A 13593-nucleotide genomic window follows, 5' to 3' on the forward strand; every position below is an offset into this window, starting at 1 on the left:
CCGGGAGAGAACAGACTCCTTTTATCCTTCCCAATCCCTGTGTGGCCTTCAATGATTTTACGCTGTTGTGAGTGTTCATGAGAAGACAGGGAGATTGGATGACCTCATATCATCTTGGGTGCATTGATGCACATCTCTACAAATGGAACTGCTCAGTTCAAGGAAAATCATAATTTTCCCTTGGTTTCAGGTCCTTACTAGTGGTGTTTCTGGTACATGAACTGCATGGGGCAGCATGTGGCAGCTGTGCATGTTTCCAAATGTAGCTGAGAGTAGTTAGACCTCCTCAAATAAAGTTAAAGTGTTCTCAGAGTTGATGCAGATACTTAGCTTTTGCTTGCAAGAAGCAGTTTGCATCCAACTTGAGTAGCCAGGTGGACTGGGGTTGGCAGCTATGAGGAAATGCAGCCTTGACAGGAGGGTGAGTTCTTAGACAGATTTGACCTGTGTCAGTGAGAACAACAGCTACCAGTTAAATGGGCTTTGTAAACTCAAGGCCAGAACTTTGGTGACGGTCTGGAAAGAGCAGGCTGGTTTTGGCAGGTTTGGATATCAACATGATGCATTTCCTTGTGGTAGGTGGTGGGAAAGCCCACGTCTGCTGTGCAAAGAACACTCTTTCCTTGGAAAAGTATTTACTGAGATAGCGATGATGGACAAGTCTCTCATGGTAAACGTGACTTCACAGATCGTGTCTTCAGCCTCATGGAAAAATTAGAAGAGGTATCTAACACAGGTCTGGAGGTTTGAAGGTAATGTGTTCTAAAAATAAATATTAGGAATTATTCTTGATCTTGGGCCAGGTGGTTTCAAGATCAAAATCAAGGCCAAGGCACTTCAGGTTAGGTTTTCAGGTCATTTTTATTGGCTTTGTTAATTCTTGCTGCTTATGAGGTAGGAAAAAAAGGTAATATCTAGAAGGATCTTGCCACTTTCTTCCTGAAAAAATGCTTGTAAGGTTTTCTTACTTTTCTGCCAGATACACCAGTCTGCTTTGATACACCAGTTTATTCATTGGAAAAAAATAGTTTTTGGTGCTTTTTGTGTAATCAAGAGTCTTGTGACATTGTTGACATTGTTTTGGTGTGGTGACATATATATGACAGTGTGTGATTGAATTTAAAGGGTTGTAGGAGGACTTTAAAAGATAAATAGCAAAATAAGTAAAGAAAATAGAAATTGCCAATAATGTGACCCCAGATAGGCAGACCAAAAACATAGCAAATAAATAGCTGGAATAATTTCTTCCTGGGTTTTCTGACAACTTAATGGCAAGCTCAAGCACCTCTGATACCTTGGAATTCCATCCTGCTGGATGGCAGAGCTGCCTGGAGCACATCAGCTGGAGCCACCTTGGCCCTGGGGAGAATGTGGAAGAGACTAAAACCCAGTTATAACCAGGCCTGCTCATCCTGATCTAGCACAGGAGGCAGTAAGAGCATTTTGATGGAACCAAGATCAGATTTGGCTCTAAGCATTCTCTTGGTGGTGGATTCTGGTGCCTCTCAGGCTGATGATTTCTGATGTTTCCACTCTGAATTTCCCAGATTTTTGTTGCTGGCTCTCAGGTCCTGAGTCTGTTATGCTTTGCTCCCAGGCTGGAGAGCCAGGGAATTGGAGGTGAGGAAACCACTGGAGCTTTTTGATGGGCTGGTGCTGTTCCCTGGTGCCTCTTTTTTGGAAGGGAGCATCAGCCCCCTGCCTGAGACAGATGGGCTATTGCTTCCCCCAGCATGGAGCCAGCCTCTGGAGGGGTGAATGGGACTGAGCCCTTCAGGAACCACTGGGGATGGGAAGAAGTTCTCATTTCCTAGGAGAACCTGTTCTGATCCCCTTATCACTGGGGATGGCTTTGGGCATGGGGTCCCCCTCTCCTTGGCTTACTGTCCTAGAAGGACATAACTCTGATCCTGGGAGCAGCTGGAGCGAGCAGCCATGGCGAGGCTTGTTTTCCCAAGATAATGTCCTATTGGGAAGGCAGCTCGGCAGATGTAGGTGAAAGGTGATGCTGGCACTGCCCAGGTTGGCTGCCACTCTCCAGGCTGAGTCCTCAGCTTTTTATATCCTTGCTGCATCACACTGCAGCTGCCACCCTCCTCCCTGCACTGAGGATCAGCAGGCTGGGGATCTGAGCACAGTGTCAGCTGCAGGAGCAGTGCCATACACCGCAGTGTTACCGCAGGCTTGCATCAGCCACAGACGTGTCTGACCTGATAGCCCGACTCCCAAATAACCAGTCTTGGGTCAGAGGAGGGCAGAAGTGTCATCTTCTTGAGAAAAAAAAGAGATTAAATTTAATCTATAACATTTTTAATTATTGTTGCTTTTTTTAGCCCTGAATCATGAAGTTTACTAGTCAGTATGCCACTTCCTATTATGCTCTTGATGTGTTTGTTATGATACTCTTGATGTGTTTCAGTGTCCTCTCCCTCCTCCTTTTCTTGTTCTTTAACCTTGGAGCTTCTTTACCAACTTTATTCTGCATTCTGGTTATCTGCAGTGAGTACCAGCTCTGCACTTGCCATCCTAAGTAAATGGGAAAAGGGTCTGGAAAGGGCACTCATTTCTGCTGCACATCATCCCCTGGAGAATTGAATTCAGTGTAGGAAGGAGACTGGTGAAAAAGGTGTCTTAATGAGCAGTCTTCAGAAAGAAGTTATTTCAGGTATTTCAGCCAAATAGTTCTAAGGACTTACAAACTGGGACGAACAGTGTCTTCACTTATGCAAAGATAGTGTCACTCTCAGTGATCTCTCTCCATTCTTTGTGATAAAAGATGGACATGAAATCAGATCTTCTGTCTCTGGAGCAGATTATGCCCATGACAGAGAAGTCCTGACTCCATTGGAGGGAAAGGCAGAAGTGGGACTGTTTGCTCCCAGCAAGGATAAGTCAGATGCTTAAGAAAGGCTGGGCTTCTCCCAAGCAGCTCTTGGGAAGGAGAGACAGACATAAGCTCAGGCAGCAGCTTCTCACATGGGTGCAGTGGTAGGTGGATCTGCTGTTGGTGGTAAGGATTAGCACAGCAGGGAGGAGACATCTCTGACTTCACCTCTGGGTTTGGTAGACTTTTTGATGGGCCTTCCTTCTGCCGGGAGGCTGTGTGGAGGTCCTTGGCTGAGTCTTGGCAGTGGAGCCATGGAATTGGTGTACAGTCGCTGCAGCAGGACCAGTTGCACAGACTCCAGGTTTTCCCTCCCTGTTTAGTGAGTTTAAGTTGATGTTCTAACAGCTTCATCAGACCCTAGGGTTTTTAAATTTTTTTTTTGAAGCAGTCAAAGAGCACTCACCTGCATTGCTGCTTTTGGAGGGGTGGCAGTGCTGCCATCAATGGGGCTGTGGCAGAGCAGAGAGGACAGAAGTGCCAACCGTGGGCTGTGTGGATGGAGAACCCTGCACCCACCAGGGCAGCATCATCCCTGCTAAAGAGAAGAGGCCTTTTGGACTTAAAACATTGATGAATGTGACTCTGAGCAACCTGATGGAGTTGAAGATGTCCCTGCTCATTTGGGGGGTTACACTAGGTGACCTTTAAAGGTCCCTTCCAACCCAAACCATTCACTGAATCTCTGATTCTCTGACTGTAAGTTCTCCTGAGTCTCACAGGCTTTGTATGTAAATACACTATTTAACTGCATTCTCTATAGCCAGTGGTATGTGGCTAGGAATTCCTTTGATGCCTTTAGATGTTAATGTAGTGATAAAACAATCCCTTCTTTTTCCCTTGTTTTTCTCACAACATGTAAGCTCTTCAGAAAATCATGTCATTAAGTATTTAAGAGCCTAGAAGTGATTAAAATAAAAATATTGTTAGCAATAAATAAGTGAGAAGAGGTGAAATACTTTGTCAGTCTTGGGATAAAAATTTAAAAATATACAGGATATAGGAAGGCTAGTTGAATTTGTGAGCACATTCAGGAATCAAAATAATGGGGATTATTTTATACAATAACATATACATTATTTTATATAATAATATATAACCTCTATCCTGGGGAGGTTATTCATCCATGCAGCTGAGCTGGACTCTGGCTGATGCCTTGTTTGTGTGAGATGCAGGGTTGGTGGGAGGCAGCTTCAGGGTGAGGAGCAAACAGCTGATTCCCTGCAGCTCTGTGCTTGTTTTGCAGACTTGGAGAAGGTTGTACAGGAGCCAGACATTTTCAGAGGTCTTGTTTTTTGTGTTTCTGTTTTCTTCCTCTTGAGGTGGCTGCAATAATATTCACTAAGGATGGAGGTGAAAGTAGAGTGGTAGGGAAAGAGGCTTGGTAGGACTGAATTGTTTTTGTTTAGCAGAATTAAAACTAAATTGGTGCATGGTCAGGAGTCTCTGTGAGTATAAGACAGTGAGCAAAACATCTGTTCACAAACACATGGGATGGGACAGGTAGAGCTGAAGTGCTGTCCCTGATAGGAATCCTTGCATCAGCAGAAAAAGGATTTACTCTTGGATATCAGCAGAAAAATGAGTCCTGGCCTGTAACTTAATAGTGTAACTGTGTGATGCAATAAATAGAACCTTTCCATGCTGATTTAATTAAACCAATGCAACATCTATGTTTAGATGAAGCCAAGTCTTACACTGTTACAAAATCTTTTCTAATAATAGTATTTTTTTTACCTCATGAAGGTCCTGATCACTGAGCTGCATGTTAAAGCTGCCTGGAACAGCAGGGCAGGCATTTATTTGGATCTGACAAGTCAGAATGAGTCAGGATCATGCCGTGGGCTTTGGTTTAATGGCAAACACTTTGTTATTATTTACTGAATATTGAACATGTGCCCTTGATAAGAAGGACCTTTCAAAAAAGTAACAGGAAGACAGAGCCCAATGTGCCAAAATGTTTCTGTGTTGGTATTCCCAGTGCTGTTTTGAAATCTTCACCTCAGTTGCCTTTGCAGAGCCTTGTGCCAAACCCGGAGCACGTGGGGCTTCTCCTGGGCTCCACGGGGATGCTTGGACCTCAAGCCAAGTGTGACAGTGCACAGGGAAAGTCATTACCACTGGGCTTCTGTCCTGCTCTTGCATGAGGAGGCAGCCACCAAGGATTCAGCTTTTAAAGGAGCCAGATATTAAGCTGGAAATGCATCAGTCCTGCAAGGGGTGACTTAAGCTCATTAAAAAAATGTCTTATTCCTTCTTGGCCTTTACCCCTTCGCTGCTTCTCAGCAGGTTTGTGCTGATTTGCTTTGCCCACAGTAAATACTCCCAGCAAGAGCAGAGGGTGGTTTCCTTTGGGTTGAGGAGTTGAGCTCCAGAGGGATGCAGAGAAGGGCTCAGGAATGTCCCCTTTTGGCCAGCTAATCAGTTTGGTGTTTGTGGGGCTGGCATGGTGTTGATCCAGTGCCACAGGGATAAAATTTCACCAGCACTGAAGCCTTTGGCTCAGTTTGTCCCACCAATGCCTTCAGAGGACCCAGCCCATCATCCCAACTCTGCCTTTTTGGAGCTGAAGCAGGGGCAGCATAGGTGGCATAAGTAAGGACAATGATGGCATAAATGGGGACAATTGTAAATCTATTTTAATAGAGGGATTTCAGGAGGCTGCACTGGTGGGGGGTTGATGAAAGCAAATGTTAATTGCGACCAACATGCCTGGAGTTGGTTGGTTTCATCTTTGAAAAGTAAGGAGCTGGTGTCTTCTGTTCTGTGGTGGTTTTTTTTTTTTGGTTTTTTTTTTTTTTAATAGCATCCAATTAATCTCTGTTAGCCACTTTTATAATTTTAGCACAACTCCTTTGCTCCTGGAGCGATGTAGTCTTCTGAGAATTTCAGTATTTATTTGACTACAAAGCATGTTGTTAGCCTGCATGGTGACAGCCTAGATCCTGAAGGCTTAAAGAATAGGTCTAAGATAAAGAACTGAAAATGTAATGAGCAGGAGGATTATTTTTGAAGCTGGCATAGTGATTTTTCTTTCCTTTCATTGTAAGCTGGTGACTAAAGCTGTGGGCTGAAAATCATAAACAAAAAATAGCAAAAAGAGTCTGCAGGGTTCAGACTGAACCCTGCTATGAGAAGCTGGGATGGTTCATTGTGACCAAGCCAGATGTGAGAGCTGTGGGTCATTTTGGCCAAGGCACAAAGTGAGTTTGCAGTGAATTTTTCCAGTTTTCTGTGAACTGCAGCAGTGCCCAGCAAGGGAACCTGGCACTGGATTGTGTGTTGATATGCAGTGGAGCAGCTCTGGAGATGGAACAGCAGCTCCTGTCATTTGTGTGAGAGCACCTTGGTGCTAGATGTGGGATGGTGGGAGAGCCACTGGTGGCAGAGCTGCTGTGTGCCTGCATTAGGGGCCAGGGAAAAGAAAGAGGCTCTTGCTTGAGCCTGCTGGCAGCATAGGAGGTGAAATGGTGCTCTCCTGGGTGGGAACAGTAGGATGGAAGGGCTCTTCCTTCACTCAGGTGTGGGAACCTGACTTTCATTTTGATGCACAGGTCTTGACTTCCTGTGGTAGTTGAAGCTGGTGATATAGTAAATATAATTGAGAGACTATTTTAAAAATGCAAACAAACAAAAAAAGTGCAAAAAATCCATTCCCTAATGCACTTGAAGGGTTACAGCTTATCTCTGCAAGATTAGCCTTGGGACCAGCATTTCTAACAAAACACCCTTTAAGCCAGAATGTGCAGTCTCCTGCTAGAGCAGGAGGCATGAAGTGCTATCTTAAAGTGCTGTCCCTTGCATTCCTGCATCCACTTCAGTGGATCTGCAGGTCTGATTTTCCCCTGATGTACATCTTGTGCTGTAAGTGTTCGGCAGCTGACATCAGACTGGTCTTTTTTGTAGGACTATTACTGAGTATCCCACACTCTTGGATCAAAGAGTGGTCATGGTGGATGTTCTACCCAAGGAGCCTGATTGCATCTCAGAAGGAGTGTGGTTATTGGCTTAAGCTGCAAGTGGTTCAAGGCTAATGTGGTCTTTCTTCGTGGACTTTGTTTCTCAGTGACCTTTCAGCTTTTCTGGGTGAGGCAATCCAGTATCTTTTAAAAATCACAGTCTCCAGTTCATTGTAAAAGATCTTTTTGCTAGAGATTGATGTGTGGAATGCTGTGTTCCATATTAGAGGTGATTGTGATAGCATGAAAGAGAATTTCTTTCTTTTTTGGTACTATCACCCAAGACGGGAAACATTCATGTCTTGAATACTATAAAAAGGCAAGTTAATATTTATCTTGCAGTTCGTTCCTTTATTCTTTTTATGTAAGAGTCTACCATTTATCAGGAGAATGTCTCCCCCCACTTCTCCTTAGGGAATGTTTTCAAGATTTTTTTTCTCTGACTGTATCTGTGTCGGTGCAGATTGAGAATAAGGTTATGAAATTCTGCTTTGAAAATGGTCCAAGGTGACATTAGGTACTTAAAATGTCATATTGTGTGACATTTGATTAGGATTTTGCTTTTTGTCTTCAAAAATGATTAAAAGAAGGGGGTTTATTGTAAAGCATCTCAGCAGTGCTTCAAATTGTAGCATCCCAGCTTGTGATCCTCATGTGGAGTGACTTTGCGAAGTCAAAAGAGCATAGTCATGACCTGCATTTTGTGTGAGAACTCCAGCTGTTAATATACAGCCTGTTGGTCACTTGGCTATTGGTTCAGGTTGGTGGGCAGAACCATCCCAAGTGTGGGTGAGGAGTTCTGGGTGGATGAGAGGGACACAAATTTGTGTGATGATACCTTGAATGGAATAGCTAGACTTACACTTTAAAATTACACTTTATTGTGAAACTATTACAAGAGTTCTTGGAAACATTTTTATGTTGCACTTCATGCCTTACCAAACAATGCATCTTTGGGCAGAATGTAGGTTGGAATTCCCAATCTACCAGGCAATGTTTCTGTGCTTGTCTTTTTTCAACCCTCCCCTTTTTGTTGGAGTTTCCAGAAAGGAATTTATTTTTAGAATGAAAAATGGTAGGGTCAGGCAAGATGAGTGGTTCTTGCCTCCATCTTGTTTTCTTCACATACTCAGGCTTTGGACATGCATGTGTCTTTGCCTGGTCACAGACTGGTGGAGCATCTGCAGTGCCCTCCCCTCATTAATTGCGTCCCAGCCATAGCTGCTTTTTCTTTATCTGGGAGCAAAAGCCCCAGCTCCAGGGACTGCCTGAGATGTTGGCCAAGCTTGTGAAGCTCTCAAAAGCAGCCAGGTTACTCCAAAAACTTGGTGTTGCTGAGTGAGGAAAAAAAGGCACAGCAGCCTTTACAGTTTTTTTTTTCTTTTGTGTTTCTTTGGGAAATAATTTGTTTTGTTTATTTATCCTTTATAAGGACTTAAACTTTATGGGCACATGTTAGAAGAGATTGTTAACTGGTGTCCTGCCATAATTCCATAAAGCAAACAAGTTCATGTTTCCTCACTGATACAAAACACAAGTCCTATTGACCCAGAACTCTGATTTTGCCACTCTCACTTCTATGTCAGATTCAGTCTATAGCTGTTTTAAAATTTCATGCCTAAGAACAGGAAGCCATTGAGAGCTTTTGGAGGTGGCTTGAGCTGATTCATCAGCTGGATGTTATTGCAGAGGACAGTATGGGCTTGATCCTCTTCCTTCCTCCAGTGGTGGTGCTGAGCCTGCTCACTAAATCAGGAGAAATGCAATCCCTTGTGGTAGCTGAGAGCAAACTGCTGCCTTTCAGGAAATACACCTGCAGTCATTTGCTGGAGAATTTGTAAGAAACAAGATTGAATTGTTTTCTTTTTTTTTTCCCTTTCTATTCTTTGTTTGGTAACATTGACCTTGATAAGCCATCTCAGTATCTGGAGATGTTCTTCTTCATGGAGATGTAACAAAGTCATTTTGGGATGCTCACCTTGTGTTTAGGGGATTTTGGTGTTGGCAAACTGAGCACATACTACTCACAGTGCCTGGTGGCAGGAGCAGCAGACATGAATGCACCAATTGCATTCTTGCCCACAATAAAGTCACTGCTGAAGCTTACTGCAGTGATCCTAAGGTTTAACAGCTCCCTTACTGCATTTAACTCACATGGCTGGGTTGTAATGAACATGTTAGAGTGTAAAAAAACTCAGCCTTTTCCTTCAAATAAAACACAGGCACTGAAAACATCCCTTGTTTTTTAAAATGAGCCATTGCACTTGGGACTCTTTAACATTCAAAATGTAACAGGTGGGACTCCTTGTCTCTTCCTCCTGTATTTTTCAACTAATGAGGAACAAGTCTTTTCACTCTTTTTGTGTGTTTATTAATCGTTTGGGGTCTCTCTATTGCAGGGCACACTTTGCTCATTGCTGGTCTCCTTCAGCTCATGCTGACAGGTTCTTGCTGCCCTTGGAGGGGAGCAGTGGCTCAGGGTGCTGCTCTTGTGTTGAGGGTGATGCCTTGTTTGCTCAGAGCTGACATGTGCTCAGCCCGTGGTGTTTCTGTGTGTGAGTGATTCAACCCTTGTTGTGTACAAGTAATGGAGTAGTTCCTGTCAAGGGATGGGGAAGATGAATGTGTTTTTCAAGTGCTGGTCCATGACTTGAAAAATCTGAATGTGTTTCAGGGCTTTGCTGCCAACCTACTGCATGGCCTTCAGTGAGTTGTTAAGGGCAAGCCCTCTACTGTTGGGGTTGGAGAGCACTCATGGACAGTCTGCAAGGAAGACTCTCCCTCCAGTCTGAGGGGGAAGCAGCCATGGAGTGAGCTGGAGTGATGTTCTTTCCAGCAGGCAGTGTGCTCAGTCTTAAAAATCTGGCACCTCTTAAGGGTAGAGTCCAGAGAACTGGAAAGTTGTCTTTCAGGCATGTGCTGGGCACAAGGGTTTGAATTTCATCTGCATCTCAAACAGGATAGCAATGAGACAATGTCTTCTCCTTACATCAGGGGGTGAAGTTCTTCCATACCACAAAGGAAGATGCTTAAAATGAACATCAATCATCTGCTATTGGTTTATCTGTTACAGTCTGACTAGCAAAGCCCATATGTTTATGTAAAAACATAACTTGTGCAAGATGCTGGTCACTAAGCTCTTGCATAGCCTGTGAGTCCTGCTGCCATCCCGCTGGCCTTGAGGACAGATGATGGGAGTGCTGTGAGAGGTGTGGTATATGCAAGATGCGGAGAGATATAAAAGATAGAAAACAAAACAAAAAAAAATTATGTTTTCGCTTGTTGGACAGTGAGGACTGCTGGGCTCGTCTCCCAGGAGAGCTGAGCAAAGTACATATTGACACATCCATGTTGGAGCCTGGAGAAAAAGCCCTGCTGGTGCATCAGGCACAGCACAGCGAGGGGCTGGGTTGGTGGGACAAGCGTCATTTCTCTGGAAACAGAGATTCATCTCAGTTTGCATGCTCATATTTTACAGGTAATTGGTTTATGGAGAAAACAGTTAGCTCGAGGATTTTGGGCAGGTGTTCTTGCTGTAGAGAAGTAGGTTTTACAGGCATTTTCCATGTCATAAAATTATCAAGAGTGTTCGAGATTGGCTGTGTAATTAGTGGGATGGGAGTTACTTTGGGAGATTCAAATCCTTTCCAAAATGTTTTCATCAGCTCAGGGACTTGGGTCAGATCTTCCTCAGCTTCAGTTCCTTTAACTGGGGGAGAGTTAGGGAATATTTCATTTCCTAACCCTCCCCATCACTGGGAAAACACCAGAAGCAAGGACAAGGCAATTCAGATTTCTTTTTCCACAAAATAGCAGACTTCAAGTCTGCAGACTTCCAGTTGCCTTGTACTGACCTGCTTGCTGGGTTTTGTAACAACAAAAACATGTTGCAGGCACACCAGATTTTTTGTGGGTTATGGTGTCGGCCCCACAAGCCAGCTTAGCCTGGGTTGTGATAAGGTGATGGTGCATCTTTCCTGCAAAGAAGGCAATTTTGATTATTTCCCCAAGGGAAGAAGTAGTTTTGGTTCAAAGTAGATTTTGTATGTGAGATGACTTAAACATGATCAAAGTCAGTGGAATTTTATTTCAAATAAACATGTGATTCTCCTAATCAACCCTTTAAAGAGAACATCTGGGGAAAAAATGTCAGGGTTTTGTACATTTAATTATTCACTCGATTTTTCCCTTTTAAATATCTGATGACGTTTCCGCTGTTTGAGGGTAGATAGGACTTTATTGACACAATTAGCAAAACAAATGATTATCACACCGTTTCCTTAGCCCTGTCCTATTTGATCTATTTGCTTGCACTTTCATTACTCCTTTTTGCTTGGTTACATTACACACAATGTTATCACCTTCCTGTGCTTCTGCAGCTAAAACAAAGTAAAAAACCCTTTTTTGGCTCTCAGCTGCTCTCTGCTGTTTTCTTTTTACAGATGAGCTAGAAAGCAATGTCAGGCAAAGAGTTATTTGAGTTTCCTTTCAGCACTTGCTGGGCATTATATCCGGTCCTGGCACTTGCCTGTGTTTATGTGACAGCTTTCATATTTTAAAATAACAAACAAAAATCCCAGCAACTCTACTCCCAGCACAATTAGTAAGATCAGATTAGAAGAATTGAAAAAACAAACAACCAAAACCCCCCAGATCATGATGGATTTATATCCGTCAAATACTAGAATCTTTATGACTAATTCCTCGGGTATTTTGAGCCACTTTGCTGGGATATGTTTATTTTCTCTGAAAGCAGAGGTGGGAAGTGTGGCTCTGTCTGGTCGGAGGTCACATTGGGTTGTTGTACTGAAGGACAGAGTGTTTCTGCTATGTCACTGGTGGGTTGTGCCAGACTTTGCTGTGGGTTGCTGAAGATGTGATTCTCCTGATGGTGAAGAGACATTTTCCACTGAGGTCAGGAAGGCAGATGGTGCTGCTAGCCTGCTGCCTTACAACCCTTCCATCCTTCTCCTCCCTGGTAGTGAAAATACCTCAATAGGTTTAGAAGGTGTGAAAAAAAGGAGAGGGGAAGAAAACTCTGTTCTTTCACCTGAGGAAAAGAAAAAGAATAGTTTTGGAAAGATCTGTTGGTTAGGTGAGAACTACTTTCAGTTGCTGGCTTGTCCTCCTCCTTTGACATCTCCTAGAACCTATGAGGCAGCTGGAGGTGGTGCTCCGGGCTGTGTCTAAGGTCACTGTTACATTAATTTAAATAAATCGTGCAAATGAAAAAAAAAATAAGAAAAAACCCCAAAACCTTCCTTCTGTGCAAAAGTAAATCAAAAGATTAACGTTTGCAATCCAGTTTTTTGTCCAGCGTGTAAAGAGCTGTTGTGTAATGGCCTGTCCCTTTCTTCTCTCTGAAGGTGCCCAGTCCATGTGTCCCACTTGTCTGGAAGAACGTTTGGAGTCTGGCAGTCTGGTTGTTTTCGTAGCTCCAGAGGATTTTTAGGAGCATGGGGAGCATGGGATGCATCAACCTGTGGACCACAAAACCCTCTGGAGAATGTTGGCTGTGGATAAAAGCATCTGGAAGTTTCTACCATCTTTTTACCCTGTTTTTTCCCGGGTTACCCTGTGTCATTTGTGGCCCTGTCCTGAGGATTATGGCAAACAGTCACTTACTGGAATTCCTCCTCATGTATCTTCTTGAAATGGAGCCACTGCTTTACCCAGCTGGAAGATATTTTCTCCCAGAGCTCTTCCAGTGCAGCAGCAGCACTCCTGTCCAGCAGGTATGTAAATGGTTTTCTCATTCACTGCCCAGTTTGCTTTCTTCATCTTCAGTTCATTCTTTTTTTTTTTTTTCTTTCTAGCTTCTGCTAGAGGTAGCACCTACCAAAGGCACTGGTGCCATACTTGAGGGTGACTTTTCTTTGTTGGGACAGACCCAGTTGAGATGTTAAGTTCTTATGGATCAGTAGTGTCAGCTTCTGAAGGTTCTGATGATCAACCATAGCCTCATACATGAAGGAAAGGATGGATCTGATGCTCTTCATTCCTCCACCTGGATCCTCCAGGACTCTTCGGCAGCTGTGTTTGTAGCCTACAGCTGCCATCAGCCATGTGTGGATCAGCTTATCAGGCTTCATGGTCTCATTTCAAAAAAGATGACACAAGTGGTTTTTCTCTTCTTAGTTCAACAGAATTTCTGCTGAAGAATGTAATTTTGAGGATGACTTACCCCTTAAAAAATGATATGCCTTTAGCTCTAAAATTAAACTATTAGCTCTAAATTATTCCTATTCCATATAGATGTTTATAACTCAACAGCGCTAGTGATAGCAACCAAATTGGCATTTTTAGAGTCATTTACAGTGAATTAGATGTTTTTGTGGAGGTGACAAGTTTTTTTTCCATTCTTTCTAGCAGAGAATTGTTTTGTGGGTATCAATTTGCTGTGAAAATCATTCTTTTTGGCACTTGTGCTGGTTTGGTCAAATGCTCAGGTGTGTTGGTGTGATGAACAGATCTCTCCTTCTTACACGATAGACAAAAAATTAGCTCTTTGTCTGTAACTTTTATTTTCACCATACAAAGAGGAGGTGCTGAAGGAAAAGGGCTGAAAAGGCTTTGATGTACATTTATTCTGCATTCCCCTCAGCATTTGTGAGGCATTAAAAGTTTCCTCTTCTTGCATTGTAAGCACAATTTTGTATCAAAGGAAGGAAATGAGAGGGGTAGGGTGGATAGATCGTGTTCAGTGGGAAACATAGTTTCCTCACTCTTCAGTTTGACTGTGACTTGGAG

At 43.3% G+C, this 13593-nt stretch overlaps 1 long non-coding RNA gene across 2 annotated transcripts in view; it reads left to right on the forward strand.

The window, feature by feature from the left end:
* Window positions 1-13593, forward strand: part of LOC108961995 (uncharacterized) — a 131901-nt gene that overhangs the window by 26053 nt on the left and 92255 nt on the right. For both annotated transcript variants that reach the window (XR_007776988.1, XR_001990430.3), the window contains exon 2: window positions 12210-12578. This is a non-coding gene — a long non-coding RNA (uncharacterized LOC108961995). The remainder of the gene's footprint in view (window positions 1-12209; window positions 12579-13593) is intronic.

This window comes from Serinus canaria, chromosome 2, assembly GCF_022539315.1.
Source record: "Serinus canaria isolate serCan28SL12 chromosome 2, serCan2020, whole genome shotgun sequence".
Classification (NCBI taxonomy): Eukaryota; Metazoa; Chordata; class Aves; order Passeriformes; family Fringillidae; genus Serinus; species Serinus canaria.